Here is a 20,091-nt window from a genome sequence, read left to right as displayed (position 1 = left end):
AAAATCAAGTGATAACAAAATTGAGAAGTGATATCTCACTGTTAAATTTTAGGATTTGAGGGTTCAAAGAGGCACAGAGATGAGGGATCAAAGCAGAAGAGACTTTTGTTTTAGGAGGAACAGCATTGAGGGGGTTTGGGATGGGATTGTAGGCCACCCAGAGAGTGGGAAGAGAAGCTGAAAGTGAATGTGCAGCCTGCTGGGCAATATGCAGCAGCCTATTATTTTGTTTTTCTGGAAGGGGTGAGGCTTGTGGAAGGACAGATTGGTAAAGTTCCCTTTTCAACAATGTGTTTTCTCAGAAATTCCAAATATCCAGTTGGGGGGCTGTCACAAGCATTCGGATTCAACTAACTTTTAGATTATCTCACACCCTGAAAGTTGGGGGCCCCAGTGTCCCAACAAGTTCTAACAATAACCTTTTCTCAAGCAGAAAGTAATCTGAGCAGATCATGGAAACAACCAAAGGAAAGTATGTAGATTAAAAAATATACACTCAGTGAAAAAGGTAGATTAAAATTCCCTTGTAGATCTTTCCTTAAAATGAAAGATAAAATCTCAAAATGAAATACAAAATTCATTTTATCAAAAATCATCATTCAGCATATGCTATAATTCTCACAGAAAGATGGAGACTGAATTTTTTTCACAACATTCTGGTTTGCAAGAATCACACTTAAAAGTATGTTACAATGATCGATTTTCTGGACTCCACACAATTATGAATAACTCTTCTGGAAGGGAACTAGAGAGAAATCAGGAATGCCCTCCCTCTGGGTGGTGTGAATGAAAGCAGCATCTCCTAAGGGAAGAGCTTAATCCCCCTGGCTTCAACCCTACTGTGCAACAGATGAGGGGATTCCTGTGGTGCAAATCGATGGGCAGGATTTTCATGAACTAAGAGGATATATGTCATAGAGGTAGAATTCTTTGGGGATTTGAAGCAAAGCACATATTCAGAATTATCCCTGTTTGGATTTTGACACACACACACACACACACACATAGTACATGTTCCTAAGAAACCAGTCTGGGTTTCAGGAAACCAATAAAGCTAGCTAATCTACAGATGTGTGCCTTGGTCATCTGCTGGATATTTTCGTTGGTGACCTAAGAACAGGTATTTGGAATAATCTTCATGACTCTAAACCAAAAATACAGAATGAAGGAAGGAATAAATGAATCTCAGGCTGGAGGCAAACCAGTGTTTAAGGTAACTAGTTTACCTACCAAAACCAACTGTTTGTAGAGTATCAAATACTGATTAAGAAATGACACTACATTTTCACATGAATAGTTTCAAAAGAAACTCATTCATCTTGGATTTTAGTAACTGGAGAATACCAATCATAAATCCATTATCCCTTTACTGAATTTTGTCAAACTGTGATTATTTTTAAATTGTGTTTGATTTAGGCTTAGTTCATTCTTAAATTTTCTACTTCCAGATATCAAAAGATGTGGCAGTCTCATGCTTTGATAATATTTCTAAGGTTAAATAGTATCTTATAATTGCATTTCTTAACTAAATAGAAACAGAGAGAAATAAGACCGTCTTACGAAATCATTGGGAAAAGATAACCAAAAACATTTACAATTCTCTAGGTTCATCACATAATCTAGTATCTGTCAATAGACACCAGTCTTTTTATTCTCTAAAAATAATCCCAAATTTCAAATCAAAAATACAAAATCTGTGCTTGATTGGGAAATGAAAAATTATACCACCCATTCAAAGATAAACTTTCCATGAACAAAGAGTGAATTTCCCAAATTTGTAATATCAATAGCAGCTGAACTTCATAGTATCATATTTATTCCTAAAATCTGATACAATTGAGAAGTTTGTTTCAGTTTGTCTTCAAGAACAGAACTGTTAGATGATGATCGCTGACCAGCTGTGAGTGGAATAATATCAGCAAATTGGCCAAAGTTGTAACAGAAACCTTATTGGAAAATCTACTCCTGGGCCCCCTTGGCACAGTGCAGAGGGGCAAGAGAGGAAGCGAAAAGGGCAGCTGAGATACATGTTGAGGAGTCCTGTACCCCTCTGCACTTGTGGGACTGGCAAAGGGACTGTCTGTGCCCTAGTTAGATAAGGAATGTCTGTTCAGGTGTGTCATTGGTCGGCTGGAATCCTGCCAGACCAGTGACATAACTGGCTCCTGTGGGCCCCTCCTGCTCCAGGCTGAAGCCTGAGTGATGTGCTGGATCTGAAGTGGACCCAGCCCCTTCCCTCCAATGCCGTGAGTAGCTATCATCAAGAACCCAATAAAATAACTCATGAAAGAATAAATTCTTATTCAACTAAATTTAAGGAGTATCCTGCAATCATTTTCTGAAATAATGGTTAACTTATAAGGTTCTGTGCTTTGAGAAAAGATAGCTTATGGCTATGCAACACATTAGCAATGATTTTGATTGCTTTGTAAACTCTGATGAAAAACCCAACTTAACTAAGTAATTATTCTGGAATAATTATAACTGCACCACAGTGTATAAAATCAGCGCCCTCTCTTATATTGAAATGAAACACTCTTGCACGGAACAGAACAGGGCCATAAAGATGATGATTTTCATTTACTTTAACAAAGTGACCATGTGTCTTTTTAACACCAGGGAACAAAGCCAAAGATCTGAGAACAGTTAGTGCTATTTAAAAAAAAAAAAAGGTTAAAAATCACCAATTATGACAAATGTAAGTAGATATAGGATTAAATAAAAGTGGCTTTAATGTGCCATGGTACACTGTTCTCTGTTTAATGAGGCCAAGAATAAAAACAGAGCCATTTTAGGAAATCACAGGGCTGAGTTGCATATGGATGCTTCAAATGTTGAAGGGGTGTGAAAATTTATTGAAAAAAAAAGTTTCTGAATTATAACATTGCTAATATTTCTAAAACAAGCATTCATATTTGTAATTTTATTATAGTTGATGGACACCAATGACATCCAATATCGTAAGTTAAAAATAACTTTCTGGAAATGTCATCTTATTATTTCACAGAAACTGAAGACAAAAATCATTTATTAACATGTTCACTCAAAATGATGGCCAGCTTATTTGCTTATACTTGGAATTTAGTTACCTTATTTTATCAAGCATTAGCAGAAACCAAGTGATGGCCCTACGTTTATAGTGCTCACAAAAACAAGATTAAAAAGGACATAACATGTGAAAAATATAAAAACATGATGCAATCTAGTAGTCTATAATAAAACTATACTTGATAAAATGGGAGTGAATAGTTGTAGTTGGAAAAAAACTCCTGAACAGAAATACATTCTCACTCACTATATGGTTGAAAATTAAAAAGACTAATACCACCAAGTGTTGGCAATGATACAGCACGCCTGAAACTCTTACTCACTGCTGATGGGAATTCAAAATAACAGAATCATTCTAGGAAGCCACTTAGTTGAATTATGCAAAATTCAACAGGTATATATTTCTGAGAAATGCTATGCCTAGATATTTACCAGAGAGAGAGAGAGAAGCTTCTGTTCACACAAAAGTCCTGTGGGCAAATACTGATAGCAGCTTTATTCATAATATCAAGAAGTGGAAAAACTGAAAGGGCCATCAAATAAACCTAGGAAAACAATCTGTGGTGAATCCACACAGTAGAATGTTACTCAACAAGAACTCAGATGATTCAATTTCCACATGCAATAATATGAATAACATTTGACATATCAATCAGAAGAAATTGGGCACAAAATATGGCATGCTATATGATTTCACTGATATTACAACAGGAAAAACTATAATAAATGAAAGACAATTGATTGCCTGGAGCCAGGGTATTTTTTATACAAAATTTACTTCAAAGGGAGAAAAAAGAGATTCTGGGGCAGCTGATGTTTGGTAGTGCAGTGGAGATAATAGGGCTGTATATAGTTTGTCAAAATTCATTGAAACATTTTACTGTTCATGTAAATAGTACCTCAGTAAGGCAGACTTTTAAAGAACATAAAAGAGGAATTTAAAATATAGAATTTATGTTACTTTGCATTAAGAATCAAATTAGGAACGAATGAAAATAATACATTTACTTATGTCAAAAAGAAAAGAAAAATTAACAGTGCGAGGTCACAATGAATTACATAACTACTTTAAAAATGCAGTCAAGAAATCTATACAGTACTGTGGGTGGACGGGCAACTCTGACAGACCTATAACGGAATTGATGATGGGAAGTATTACAAAAAAATAAAGCACTGGTCTGTGTAATGGGCAGAGGGAAAGAGGGGGAATGTTCCAGTGGGGATTCCACCAAGCAAGTTACTCCCATCAGTTTTCCTCTACAGGAAGTCTAATATAAACTTCTTCCTGAGAGAAGAGCACAGAATTCTGATATGAGCAGAGAACACAGATATAAGATAGCACATTCCGGTTATAGAGACAGAAAGAGCTATGCTGTTAAAAAGGATAGATCTTTATCTGAGTTACCAGTATTTGGCAAAGTTTAATGAACTCTCTCTCTCATATATATTTCATTATATATGTGTGTGTATGTATAAAAGTGTTATCTAAAATTGCTTTTTAAAATAAATTGGAAAGAGCAAAATGAAACTATAAATGAAAAGAAATCCATAGTAGTTATTCTGAAAAGAAGACAATCTTTCTTGGCACACACCTGCAAGACTAATACCTACGTGGGACATACAGCCAAAGTAAGTAATTCTCCTAGAAGCTTCTTTCTGCATTAGATATATCAGTTTTCAACACTGATCCTTTTTCCTTTATTGAATTATTTATGTTTAGCAAATGTATAATAAAATACATGCTCTCACTTAAGCATGTGTGTTCAATTCTCAAACAATTCTTTTGTTACCAAATACAGATCACTAGACTACACAGAATAGATGAAGGGGCCTTCAGAAAGTTTGTGGAAATGCTTATATTCTGAAAGAAAAAATGTGCATGGATTTCAACCATCTTTTCAATAAAATAAGTTTATTTTTAATTGCATTTTTATGAACTTTTTGAAGTACCTTCCATTATAATGGAGAGTATGGCAATCCTAATTCCTTCTAAGCTTAAGTAGCAGTAATATGGATCAGATGAGAATTATAAAGATTGAAGGATAAGAAAAAAAGCTGATCCAATCAAACTTTACAATAAAAAATAAGCAAATAAACATACACACATGGGTGTATGCATTTATGCCCCTATGCCCCTTTGTGTATTTATATAAGCACAATATGTCCTTGTTTTTGGTTGTGAAATGTTTAACAAAGTTTTAGAAGTAGTATATAGACCCCCACATATAAAGCCACAAATTTAACAGTTTAATCTCTCATTTACTTGTTAATGTCTTAGAATTTACAAAGTGATTTGCTATAACATTGATAGCCTATGAAACTTAATGACATTAATACTGCTCATATGAAGTTCAAAATTTGAAAGTTATAAAACTGTAAAATAAAGGATTGTCTAATAAAATGAAAAATACATGGACTCAAGTAAATACAATTGAAGAAGCTAATAACCACAAGTTGTACTTGAAAATGCCTACAATACAGTATGTGAGAAAAGATCAAATTTCTATTCCCATGAAATCAGAAATGTAGAATTAAAGGAGAGAAATCCTTAAAAAAATCATGTTCAAGAAAACAGAGCACAAAATCTGGTCTATGAAACGAGAAACAAGCATTTCATCATTCAAAAATATAGAAGACACAATTTCCTTTAAGTAGATAAAGCACACATATAAATTATTTACTATAATAAAACCAGCTCCACTAGATGAAAAGACAATAATTCAATTTTAATGATACAGATTTAGTAAATAGCTTTTTCTGGAACTGGAGGAATGGTGATTGTCTACTACAACTGAATAAAATACTAAACCAACCTCTTCATTTCTGAAAAGATATATGATGCAAACATGGCTGAATAACAGATTACATATTACAGCATCCTTGTTCTACCCAATAAAAGATGATATGATGGAATGCAAGAAAATCATGGTAAATCCTGACAAATAACCAATGCCAAAGAACCAGTGCTTAATTTTCAAGAGAATGATAACCGGCAGAGCTGAACAATCCTCTTAAAAAGACAAAAAAGCAGATGGCAGACCCATCAGAGTAGCCTCTAACCTATACCACCATGGAGAAGAACCCTATTCAATTTACGAAGACATCTTGCATCATCAGTTGGACATTCGTGTATATGAATGATAGTTATCTAGCCCAGGAATTCAGAGAAAAAATTATTTATCTCAAAGCCCATTTTGGATTTAACAACTCATGGCCCCCTCCTACTTTTTTACCCAAGTTCTTCACTTCTACTTTGTGGGTTCCACCGTACAAGATGCTTCCAAAATCACCGTTTACAGGCCATTAATAATGATCTATTTTCTTTCCGTTATCACAGCAGCAATTCTCATTGCCTGCTCTCACCCATTCCAGAGTATGCTCTTCAAATGAAGTACTCTCCACTTGTACTGGGTTGTCCAAAGGGAGGACAACGTTATCCCATACTGACATGTCGATTTTCCCTTAGTTTCTACAAAAACTGGAAGAGGAAAACAGAGGAAGAAAACAGAAAAAGGCTTTGCTCCTGGAAAGCTGCAAACCTAATTTCTACACGCATGAATCCCCAACTTCTACTCACATACATTTGTCCTACCTCTATAATCACCAATCTTGCTAATGCAACAGCGGGCATACTTGGCCTTCTTCTAAAAGCAACAAGGAGATTGCCCTTTTTCAGAAATTATTCTGTACTGTTCTGTGGCCACAGTAGCACTTTTCACAGTTGGGATTATTCTCCACATTGTTGTATCCCGTCAAAGCCACTCAAGAATTCCTATGGTCCCAGCAGCACTAAAAATACATAACAGCCTCCTTACAATAATGACTGTGAATCACAGCATTCCTCGGCTGACATAAGTAGTTAAAATAGTTGAAAAAAAAAGTTAAATAAAACTTTTTAAAAAGTTCAAGTAAAAAAAAAATATGAAAAGGGGGTTGAAAAGGACTCCCCTACCGTCTAACAATATTAAAGTCTGTCTCAAATTTACAAACGTCCTCAGTAACATCAAATGCCGCAGCTTCAAACACACGCGCCAGCTTCAAGCCCGACAGCTTCAAATGCCGCAGCTTCAAACACGCGCGGCAGCTTCAAACGCGCCAGCTTCAAACAGCCTTGGGGCAGCCATCTTGCACACGCTCCAAGGAGCACAACCTCAGGGCCCTTAGGCGGCCACCCCATCCCAGAGGCCACACAGAGGCTTTGTTGGGGGAAAAAAATGGGAAGAAGGGGGGAAAAAAGAAGAAGAAGAAATGTAATTTGCAGGCGTTAAATTAGCCCATAGAGGGAGCTCATAGAGTCCCATAATTTCACAGTAATTGGAATCTCCTGTAATTTAAAATGTAGCCCCATCATTTGTTAGAGAGTGCTTCCAGGGGTCAAAGAGAGCATGTCTTACTTCATACCGATCTCTGCATGCCTATAAAATGCAATTCCAGTTAGACCCCCTTGACCGTGTGTTTTGTTATCGCAACAAAAAGATGATGATTCTTGGCTACATGTTCTCCAAAACCAGCCCAGAAATTAAAGTGACTCGTCTATCTGTGCTGTTAGGGTGAATCCAACGGAATAAAGACCATAATAAGAATAAAGTTCCAACAATTAGAATTGTCATGGCAATAACCTAAATGTCCTCCCATTCATGGCATTCGTTTTAGAAAGCTATGTGCTTTCTTTCAACCTTGACTAGAGGTACCCTCGTGGCTCACCATTTCTCTCGCTGTCTAGAGTCCTTAAACCGGCATTGCTGCAATGTGCCTTCAGACAAAAGGACAAAACGGGAAAATGAAATGATATAATGGCAGAGAGCCTTTTCAATAAAACATGAGAGGAGCAGAATTCCAAATTCTGTGTGGCGAGAAAGATGTAGGAGAGAGTAAATTCGAAAATAAAGGAAGCATCTAAATGGACAGTGGAAATCCATGGTCTGTTCTTATGAAAACAATTTTGATAGGTAACAGCTTACATTAATATAATTCTTAAATATTTTGCAATTTTCAGTTTTAGATGCAAGCGAAAAGCTTTCTAAAAACATTTAACCTTTAAAATAGTCTTATTACTATCTTAAATGCAAACTAAGAATGGAAAGAAAGCTCTCAATATGGAGAGCTTAATCAAGACTCTAACACAGGTGGATTTTATTCTATTTTGGAAAACCCATTAAATTCTAAGAAAAACATCTATTTCGGTTGATGCATTAAACAGCTTGCTTCTATGTTATTACTGTTTCACCACAATACACCTGCTAGGTTTGGGAGTTAGGATTACCTTTCACGAACTCTCTAGTTTAAAAAACATCACAGTGTAACTTGAGGATTTGAACAATATTCTCCTATTACAGATACTATATCAAGAAATATAAAAGGCAAACTCTGCAGCTACACACTCTAAGAGGAATCATTGTCCTGAAGGTGTGGTTCACAGCTGAATTTCAAATCCATGTTCATCTCATCTATGCAAAATTCCTAGTCAGGAGGGAAATATATCACAATTGTATCTGAATTTGCCTCTCTACTAAACTGTTTTAGCTTCCTAATAATTTCCCCTCTTAAAAATCCCTGCGTTTCTTCTGCCTCAGGGTTAGGTCACTAATTTCAAACCCAAACAAAAAAATGTCGAAACTGTTGCAGATACAATTTGATAACAATGACCTACAAACTCAGATCTTTCTGGGCATTTAAAGCAAGATGATCTTAGAGATGTTAGTCCTGATTTGGCAAGGTTCTGGGCTGTCAGGGAAGTAACGTGAACATGATGGGTAAAGGGACAATCAAGACTTGATATCTCAAAAACATGTGAACCATTACAAGTTATGAAATAATTCACTTACCATGGAACTATGAAACTTGTCATTGTACCCTTAAATTCATGAGCGGTGGCAGATAGCTTTATTTAATACAAGCATCTATGTTTGAGTGTTTAAGGACATGCATTACAGAGGATAATAATCTATGAATTATGTTAATTATTATGGTCACAAAAAAGGACATGATGCTTATCTGCTATTACAAAAGAGACCTGAACATATTCTTTCACTCTCCCAGCAATCAGAGGCTTCCACAAGGTGTGAAAAAAGAAAAAAGTGAAGAAAGCCTCTTTTGTTTCTCATTTCTTGTGTTAGAAAAATTATCAGAAATCATGATATTTGATTCTATTACATGTATGATTACCACTGGACATATCCCAGCTCGGAGCAATGTTGTGTAGTAAATAGGAAGAATAAAAAGCATCTGTGTCTCTAACATTGATGAAAGGGATACAATCAATTTGCTTCACTTGAAGTTCTAACCAAGCTCCATATCTGTGGGAGATCACACCCAGATGGTGATGGCACACGTGTCTATTGGCGTTACCTCATCAGAATGAATAGGACATGTTATTTCTGATATTTCTGTAAGACTAGAAAACCACACTCTATATTCAACTGAAATAGACTTAAAAAATAGTTGGTTCACTTTTTTTTTTTTTATCATTTATGGTTAATCAGTAACTGTGAAGTCTCAAACAAGCTTCCTTGTTTAAACTACTTTTATGCAATCTCCCTAAATCAGTCTTTCTAAACATAATGGAGGCTCCCATTGCTTCCCAGGAACATCAATACGATTATGCTCCTAAAAGTACTCCACTATAGACGTACAAAGTAGGGTCAACTGTTAGCAGCTGTACAAAACATTATTTTGCATGAATGATGGTGGGTATTTTTGTTTAGCTTTTAGTGTAAAAGTATTAAATTTATTTCTGACATCTGATTTATTCAAGTGCATACAAAAACATGCTCTCAGAAACTGAGAAGAATTCTGTAAGAAGCTTGTAATGCAGACTCCTACATGCCAACTGTTTAGATATGTAATCATTTTTCTGATAATCCAATTTCTAGAAGAGAGAAATCAAATGTCTGAGATCTCACAATGAAACAGAAAGTCAATCCCAAAACACCTTAGCTATGTGCTACTGTAGCCTAAGAAGAAACTATCTTTAAAGTAAGAATCCAGTAATCAGAGACAAATATAATCAGTAGTGAGATGTTTTGGAATGCTTGAGAGTTAATATTCTGCAAGAATAACTTGTTTCTTAAATACCTTTAAATGGCCTATCAAAAAATCGTACTTTAGTCCTTTACATTTTAGAATTTATTTTATGCAAGTAATAGTGAAGGAATAAACCATTAAATTATCTTTTTATAGAAAAATTTCCTTATTCTGTTGTAGGAAAATATTTAAAGAAGTCTGTACAGAAGTCATTAATTAAATTATAGAAATTGTAATATTTTCTAGAATCACAAAAGCCAATGAATCCTGAATACATTTCTAACCACAATATAAAGAAATTATATACTTCAGACCAAGGCACCAAGGAAAAACTTGAAAATATATTGTATCCATTAATTGAGGGGGGATATAACATGAATATATACTTATTAGAGCATTTCTCTTCTTTCAGAAGGTTACTGCATCTGAGCCTTTAAAATCTAGTGTAGCTATATAGTTGATCTTGCAAAGCATACCCTTCGAGAACATCAGAAAACAATAGTAATCATTAAACCAGAAAGCCCTGGACAACGCAGACTTCACAGTTGTCTTAAGTGGACTAGGCTGACTTGAAATGACCCTCAAGGAGAGATGACAGTAACACTGACATATTTTGAAAACGTTCTTACTTTGAGATTACTCTGAAGGATTAGAAGTAGACCAGTTTAATACACGTCAGTTGTCACATCCTGAAGGGAATAGGTTGAGACCTGATCTTCTGATCTGGATGAACTACTAGACTGCATGCATCTGCAAACATTTTTTCACATCTTTCATCTCCACCTCAATAAATTATAAAATACAAATGAAAAATCAAACACTCAAGAATGGTATTATGTGACTTTGTAACTTCTTGTGCATAGAGCAAGAAAGAGGCCTGTTTTTGGTCTCTGTCTCTCCCTATCTATCTCTTTTTATCTATCTATCATCTATATATATATATATATAAAATCAACCAATAGAAATTTACTTTGTTGTAAATTTCTCATGAGTTGAAGCATTTTTTTTGCTTAACCATTTTAGAACATCTGTGAGATGCAACTACAAAATAGAAATTGCTTAACAAACTATGCATTAAGAGAGCTACAATTTTGTTTCCCTTTATCAAGGGAAAATAAAATAAATCCTCCATAAGTTACAATGAGAACTAGAGGGACTGATTACTCAAAATATAGTAACACCTACATTTCTTGAAATATTCCCCAAGACATGGCATTTGTGCTGAGTTTCCAATAATTTCCTCAAGCTGTATACCTGAAAAATATATGTCTCAAATCTGGTGTTCATAATCTGGTAGACAACCACATGTGTTCACAGCTCATATCTTTAAAACAATTATTCTCTTGAGTATGCAAATATACTGGGCTTGCAACATGTTTATTCAAAAGAGTGGGCAAGAATGTTTCTTATGTGAGCATCTGCAGGTTTCCAGTGGAAATCTGCATATAACAATCCATTTCCCCATGAATTCATTTTTTAAAAAGATGACAGCGATACATATTTTAAGATTTTACCAAGCTTTCAACAAACTCAATTTGATGACAATTTTTCAACAACAAAATTTCATGAGAGAAATAAAATTAATGCATGCATGTTAGGACTTATTGCCTAGTTTATTGCTTGTGTTTTTGCATTTTCTAAAGACAAAAAGATTAAAAGGCGACTGGAACCTACCAGCCTTTTAGCCACACCCTATCCACATGTACTTCTGGCTCTAACGTTTTCTTCACAGATACTCAGTCCTTTTCTCTTTTCATTGTCAAACTGTTCATCTATCTCAAGGCATAGATACATTTAAAACTATTCAAAATATTTTTTAAAAATTCAGAATATTAATCATTTTAATAAAATACATTTATATATAACTTGGAAATCTCATTTAAAACAAAGAGGTAAATATATTTGTAATAGTTGAGAAAGGTAATATAAAATGATATATATATGTTCATATACATTAAACTGATTTGCTGATATAGATGTATATATAATTAAAGTGGTATGTTCAACCAACACTGTAACCAACAAAAAATAAAACAATCATTTGGCTCAAATACCCAAGAGAGATTTTTGACCATAAATTATTAGCATATACACAAACTGTAATAAATTCCCCAAAGTGCATTTTATAAATCATATTTTCTTTCACAATACATGAAACCCAGAAGGTTTTTGCTGTTCTGCCTTCCATTTTCAACAACAATGAACTATTTTTTTAGAAAAAAAATTGCCACAAATTAAAATGCTAGGTAAAATATCTTAAATCCCTTTAAAAAACGTGAGGACTAACAAGTTGCTAAGACACTAGGGGGACAAAATTGTCAGGAAGAGAAAATACATTGAGAGAAATGTTACACATAAACACTGATCTGATTTGAATGTCTCTTCCAAAAACCCATGTTGAAACTTAATCCTCATTGTGGTGGTATTAAAGACGCGGATCTTCGGGGAAGTGATTAAGTGATGAAGGCTGTGGCTTCGTGAATGGATTAGTGCCTTACAAAAGGACTAGAGCAGCTGGCTTACTCTGCTTTGGCCCCTTTACCTCCTGCGCCTTGGGAGGACACAATGCTGGGCCCTTTCACGGGAGGTAGGGACAAACCAGCATCTTGGAAGCCAACAACTCTCACCAGATATCAAACCTGCTGGCACCTTGATGTTGGACTTCTTAGCTTGCATAGCTGTGAGACAACATATTTCCATTTCTGTAAATTATCCAATCGCTGGTGCTTTGTCAGAGCAACACAAATGGAGTGAGAAAGGCATCAAGTTGTTTTTGGTGCTGAGAGGGTGGGATGCTCAGAGGAGAAAGGAACTCAAAGCCTCAAACCTGGCCACAGCACAGTCTAAGGCTGCATTCACACTCACCTGGGACGGAACGAGGTTGTGCATAAAAGGCTAAAGTCACCAACAAACAATGCTTTCAAGACATCAGAAAAGAACTAAATAAAAGAAATACGTGAAAAATGTGTTTTGGATGGATTTTGTCTCTGGCCAATTTTCCAGTAAACTGGCTTTCCTTAGGTTCTTGGGAACTTCATGTTTTCTACAGCGTCAGGAGCACCTCCCATTGATGATAACCCCAAACACTAACCAGAAGCAAATGTAAATCTAACTGGATGGGCATTCATCGAAGGCCTTCACAGCTATGCTTTTTGAAGGACAATGCATGTACACAGGTGAAAGTGACAAAGCACACAAAACAAGGCATCATAAGCCAGAACCAATAAGAAAGGTCCATAGCAGATGTTGATATGCATCAGATACTGAAATTACTAGGCAGTTTATGATACAGTAACAACTACTCTACCCAAAGAAACAAAAGACATACTTAAAAATATTGGTGGTAAATAGAAAATTATTCAAATGTGCAACGCACTGAGTTCTACTACTACCCATAACATCAGGTGACATGATTTCAACGTAATCATCCCAGGGAAAACAATTGCAAAAACTGACAATAAGTATTCATTATATCTTTCTGGAGCAATTGGAGAGATACCAAGATTTTCAGAAGAGAAAGAAAGAACAGCAAAATAGGTCCTGTGTGTAGAGTTGCTTTTAACATTAGGGTGATTGGCAAAATGCCTGTGGGGAGTTTGCAGGGATTGAGAACATTAAGAGGTATTTTAAAAGATACACAAAGCTGAAAGGACAAAGCTCAATGATCAGGAAGAAATGCTCCAATACATACCCCAGGCTTTCAGTTTGGATCTCAAAAGGCTGTATTCTAATGGTAAGTAAAAACTGGAAAACATTGGTCATCAGAAGAACCGAAAGTCAACATCAAATTCCTTCAATTTCTGATTGGGCTGAACTGCCTCCATATTGTTGACATCTCTACCCCAACTGCATGTCAGAACTAAAGGTAAAACCATTCTAGGGTATACGGAGGTCATATTATTTTTGCAGTTGTAGAATATGCTCAGTATTTTATCAAAATTGCAATGGATGGGAGAAAACAAAACATGAACAAACCATAACAAGGATTCTGAAAGAGCTGAGAGTGGATCTAATAATGGACACTGGATTTACTGTAATTAACATGTCCTTGCAATTAAAAGGCAATGAGAAGAATGTTAGCTGAAAACCTATAATCTATAACTACAAAGGAGAACCAACTCTAAATTTGTGAATTTTAAAGTTGAAAATAAGAACTCAATCTAAAAGCTTAACCACAGTTTAGATAAAGCTAAGTTTAGAAGGGAGGATTTGAAACTGAAGGGAAATTTAAAAAATATAAAGATGAAATTATGAAGATGTATGACACAAAATATAAGCCAAAAGACATAATGGCTAAAGTGTTGAGGAAATGGGTACAAATTTACAAGAACCAGATGCAATAGAACAGTAAATTCATAGAACAAATCCAAAGGCAGCTGGGAGTAAAAAGGATAGGTTCAGTCAGGGGAACGATGTTGTGTGAGAACAGAAAGCATAGGAGCCCAGCCCCAAGGGGGGTAGAAACAGAATGGTACCTTGAGAATGATGAGATAAAACAATAACCCTCTGAAAATTATATGTCCAATCAAGATATATAAAATTTAAACAAATAAAACTTAAACACTTAGGGCCAGTGCAGTAGCATTGTGGGTAAATCTTCCACCTGCATCTCACATGTGTACCAGTTCAAATCTTGGCTGCTCACCATCTGATCTATCTCCTTGCTAATGCCTGTGACAGGAAGATGGTCCAAATTCTGAAGCCCTTGCCACCCATGTAGGAGAATCAGAAGTTCCTGGCTCCTGGCTTTGATTTTACCAGTTCTGGCCATTGCTAAAATCTAGGAAATGAAACAGCTGGTCAAAACTTTCACTATATCTCTGCTTTGTTCTCTATACCTCTGAGTTTCAAATGGATAGATTAATTTTTAAAAAAAATCTTAAGAATGTTATGATAAGCAAGCTTATATTTTGCTTTATTTTACTATTTTTTAAATGTAAATAAACTCATTTATTCTAGGTGGCTAATGCCTCCAAGATGGCGCTTCTACTATACTAGTCTTTCTATTCTTGCAATCTTCTTTTTTTTGTTTTAGATTTATTTTATTTTTATAGGAAAGGCAGATATACAGAGAGAAGAGACAGAGAGGAAGATCTTCTGTCCGATGATTCACTCCCCAAGTGAGCTGCAATGGTTGATGCTATGCCGATCCGAAGCCAGGAGCCTCTTCTGGGTCTCCCACATGGGTGCAGGGGAAGTGGGACTGCCGGGATTAGAACCGGCGCCCATATGGGATCCCGGGAGTGCAAGGTGAGGACCTGAACCACTGTGCAACCGCGCCGGGATCTCGCAGTCTTCTGACTGCAGACTTGACTGTTATGGCGGAAGTGGTGTTGCACATTCAGGCCCCACCAGACATTGTCTTCATGCAGGAACCACAATGCCAGATGCACAGGGCACACCTCTTCATCTTGGTTTTGCCACAGAACGAGCAGGCGCATTTGGCATGCTGATGGCTTTCAATCTGCCTCACCGTCTCCCAGGGACAGGCACCTTCACCACCATTCTGAGCTTCTTGGTGTGTTTACCCATATCGCTGCCACCAAGGTATGAGCCCAGAGAGAAAACTTATATTTTAAAAAAATTTAAAGGGGGCTCAAGTTAGAAAAAATGATATCAGGACTCAGAAGTAAAGGTGTGTTTAGAGAAATTAATGGGATTGATTGATGAATTGGCTATTGGGTCAAAATAGAACAACAACAACATGCTTATTAAAATAACTCTATGTTAAATATATTGTAATAGCAGAAATCAGAAAAATATTTCATGTTGTACTTCACTGCAATTAATGAAAGACACAGTAAACAAACTAATGGAAGGGGAAGATTTTAAATAATAAAAACAGGAAGCAGGACAAGAAAAAAGTAAAAGATACATAAGCGCTTCAAGATCAAAAGCGTTAGTTAAGATTAAGAAAAAGATTTCAGCACAATTAAATGTTTAATTATGTATTTATCTTCAAAATTCTTAAAATAAGGAAATTTGGCACTTACAAAAATGAAAAATACATACATTCAGAATTACAAAATCTCTTTTTAATAAGCTCCTCTTTCATTGATGAAAACAAAAACCCCTTCATTTTGGTTGCCTATGGCTACCCATTTGCCCCACTATCATTTATTCAAAGGAACTGCTCTGAATACGTTGGGTAAGCTCACCCAACAGCAGACAATAAGCAAATAACCTTGAAGTAAGCTTAAATATTTTTAATCTTCTTACAAGTATTAGCTAAAAGGAGAGTGAGGAATTACCAAGTTGGATTTAAAACTATGTCAGGTATCTAAGAGACGAGGCTCAACACTCAGAACTTTGAGGCAAACAGCCTGCCGTGTACCTGAAAGCAGAGGTGCAAATGAAGCTAAGAGATCTGGTTGATTCTACTGGTTGCAGTCCCCAGAATACCAAAGGCAGAGACTCAGAGATGCCAATCCTATTTGGGTTGGACTTGCCAGTGGCTGCAGTCTGAGGTGAACCAGAAGCAAACTGGCTTTCACAGAAACTGTAGCCTGGTTTTTAATCTTCTGATTTGCCCAGGAATTTTCAGTGTTGAATACAGATTTACAATGAGATTGCTATTTACCAGCATGTACCAGGCAAAAGGGAAAAAAAAAAGTTCTAGCTAAAGAAAGACATACCTAGGGAGTAACCCAATGGATAGATCTCCTTTGATTAGCTGTCTCTTTCTCTGTGTAATTCTCTCAAGGAAATAAATAAATCATTTTTTTAAAAAAAACTAAGGACTTTAAGAATTGATACATGTACCTTTAGAAATCATTAGAAATGAGAATGAAAATCAGAGAAAATGATCTGCATTGAAGAAAACACAAGGCAAAAAATAGCAAGTAAGATACACAGGAAATCCTAATAAGGTATAGTATATAAATACACAACAAACATATTCATACATATGTACATAAACATGCATACACACAGTGCAAACATAAACACACACACACACACACACACACACACACACACACACACACACACACACACACATCTATCTGCAGTCCATAAAGAGATCACTTAAAACTGGGCAATTATAGCAAGAAAAATTTGGTTAATATTGAAATGGAAGGTGAGAGACAGTGAAACTGTGTCTAAAATTCTGACATAGTAATAGCTGAGAATTTTAAGAATAAATTAGTAAATTTAACCAATAAAATATATTAAGAGACCAGAGAAATTTTTTTAGAGAAGAGAGAAATTTAGAGGTGCAAAGTAAGCCAAGATACAAAATGATGCAACTATATTGATATTTTTTGACTACTGTCCATATGATTTCTCTTCTCTCTAGCTCCCTCATGCCCAGATTTCAGCCACTTCAGCAACTTTACTTATTTGATATTGTGAAAATTATTGTATTCTTTTCACTTTAGAAGATAAGCCTGTTAGTGCCAGCATTCTTTTTTTCATTCTACTTTCAATAGTCATTTAAAACATAATTTGAAATTTCAAATAAATGCAAACTAAAAAAAAGAAACACACACATTTCTAAAAGAATAATGTTAAAAGTTCGACCTGTCTTCAAAGGATGAAAGACATAAACCCACAGATTCAAGAAGCTCAGCAAACTATAGGTAGAAAAGTAAAAGCAAATCATACCTGAGAATATTATAGAAAGTGAGATGAAACAAACTTAAAAAGGAATCATGAAGCAGCCAAAGTTTCAGGAGAGTACAGTTTTTCAGAAGACAACAATAATAACAAAAGCTAACTTCTCGGCTTCAGCTATAAATTCAGAAGACAATGAAATGACATTGCTGTCAGTTTAGAAACTAAAATAACACCTAAATTTAATGCCATGAGGAAACATACCTTCCAAAAGTTAAAAGGAAATAACCAATTCTCAAATATATTGTTAGTTTATCCACAGTGTAAGAAAAGCAAATTTCTTTAGAATTGGAGGAAAATAAAGCCTAATGGATGAACACTGAAATTGTTTTAGTAAACCTAGGAAATTCTAAATAAGCACATAATATACATTTTTTCAAATGCATGAGAGTAATTTCAACACAAAGAACATATTCTGCATATAACTAAAGTTTCATGAAGTGTTTCAAATGCTTCAAAGGCTTAAAATCATCAAGCATACAATCTCCAATCAATGTGGAGTTAAATCAGAAGCCAAAACCTGGATGCTAAGATATTATTATAATGTCCATAGGTTTCAAAGACCCATGTCCTATAGACCTAGGGTTATATTATCATTACCACTGAAGCTTACATAAGAATAATGAAAATACATTAGGAGTCACATGATACGTGCTGTAATTAAATTATCATACATCACAGTTTTTTTTTTTTGCTTAGAAATTTATTAGCTAAAAAGAATAACATCAATACTATACAAAAAATACCAAGGAAGGGAAATCAGGTAGATTAAATTGCCTCACTCAATTATTCTTAAAAATTATGTGATACTGAGAAGAGATAAATAATACTTGTAATGTCAAAAAGTTGAAGATAATAAGACAATGTGTTGATATAAGACACTGTTAAGAGCTTTCTCTTTGAGTACTCATTAAAACTACCCCCATTTAACCAAAAAGGGAGAAAAGACCCAAAACAAAAATATCTGAGATGAAAAGAAAAATGCACTAACAGACACTGCAAACATAAAAATAATCACCAAGAATTACTACAGTTATATGTCAACAAATTGGAAAATCAAAACGAAGTGGATGGATTTCTAGACATGTCAATCTACCTACATTAAGTCATGAGGACATATAAAACCTAAGTGGAGCAATAGTTAAGATAGAGACTGGATCAGTAATAGAGACCCACCAAACAAAAAGTGTCCAGGACTGGATGGCTTTACTACTGAATTCATGAAACTTTTCAATAAGCACTAATTTTAACTCTTGTCAAAATATTCAGAACAACTGAACAAGAGGGAATCCTCCCAAACTCCTTTTATGTGAAGATTATCCTTACCACGTGATATGCAAGTGTAATGTACCAAAAACACAAAATCGTTTTCAAGTAATTATGGAGCATGTAGCAAAACTTGATCCAATCATTAAAATCTCTTATAAGAAGAATCGTGTGTTCCTGGAAGTAGCCCTGTGGGACCTCGTACAGAAAGAATTCACTACTCGTTGGACCCCATGAAGTCATACAGGGGCTTGAACCTGCACGTCCACTTTAAGAAGATTTTGGGGACTGCCCAGGCCCTCAAGGGCATGCACATCTGAAAAACGACCAAGTACCTGAAAGACACCACATTGATGAAGTCCCGTGCTTCAGTTCCGGTCAGCGCTGGGGTTAGCTGCTGTGCTCAGCTGCTGTGCTCAGGCCATGAAGTGGGGTTGGACACAGGGTCAGTGGTCCCAAAAGAGTGGCGAGTGTCTGTTGTATTTGCTGAAGAAGGCAGACAGTAATGGTGAACTGAAAAGTTTGGATGTGCATTCCCTGGTCATTGAAAACATCCAGATGAACAAAGCACCCAAGATGGATCACTGCACCTACAGGCCCACGACCATATCAACCTGAACATGAGCTCCTACTCCACATCGAGATGATCCTCTGGGAGAAGCAGCAGATTGTCCCTAAGCCAGAGGAGGACGTAGCACAAAAGAAAAAGATATCTCAGAAGAAACAAAAATATATGGCCTTGGAATAAATTCTGCATAAAATAAACGCAATGAAAAGACAAAAAAAAAAAGAAAAGAATTATGTAAAGATCAATAGCAAATAATACTTAAAATACTCCTAAATACTAGAAAGCTAAGCAAAGTTTTTAACATATTCACCAAAACTGATTCAAATAAAATGCTTTACTGAGCTGTAAGAGTATATATATTAAATTCTGTAGACTGCTGAGTGGTGCTATTAGAGGGACCATAAAACTTATTCAGGATTGTATATCGGACTAAAAGTCTCAAAAACATTTAAATAATTATTACCAAAAGAAGTTAGAGTAAGTTCACATGCTAAAAATTGCAACATTGGGCCCGGCACATTGGCCTAGCAGCTAAAGTTCTCACCTTGGATGTGCCAGGATCCCTTATGGGT

The 20,091-nt window shown here is 35.6% G+C and overlaps 1 pseudogene; it reads left to right on the top strand.

The window, feature by feature from the left end:
* Positions 1 to 19,184: 19,184 nt before the first annotated feature.
* Positions 19,185 to 19,699, top strand: LOC121164944 (annotated as a pseudogene).
* The last annotated feature ends 392 nt before the right edge of the window (positions 19,700 to 20,091 follow it).

The sequence above is a fragment of the Ochotona curzoniae genome, unplaced genomic scaffold (assembly GCF_017591425.1).
Source record: "Ochotona curzoniae isolate NIBS_2020 unplaced genomic scaffold, NIBS_Ocur_1.0 contig_883, whole genome shotgun sequence".
In the NCBI taxonomy this organism is placed as follows: Eukaryota; Metazoa; Chordata; class Mammalia; order Lagomorpha; family Ochotonidae; genus Ochotona; species Ochotona curzoniae.
This window is presented reverse-complemented; position numbering and strand designations above follow the sequence as displayed.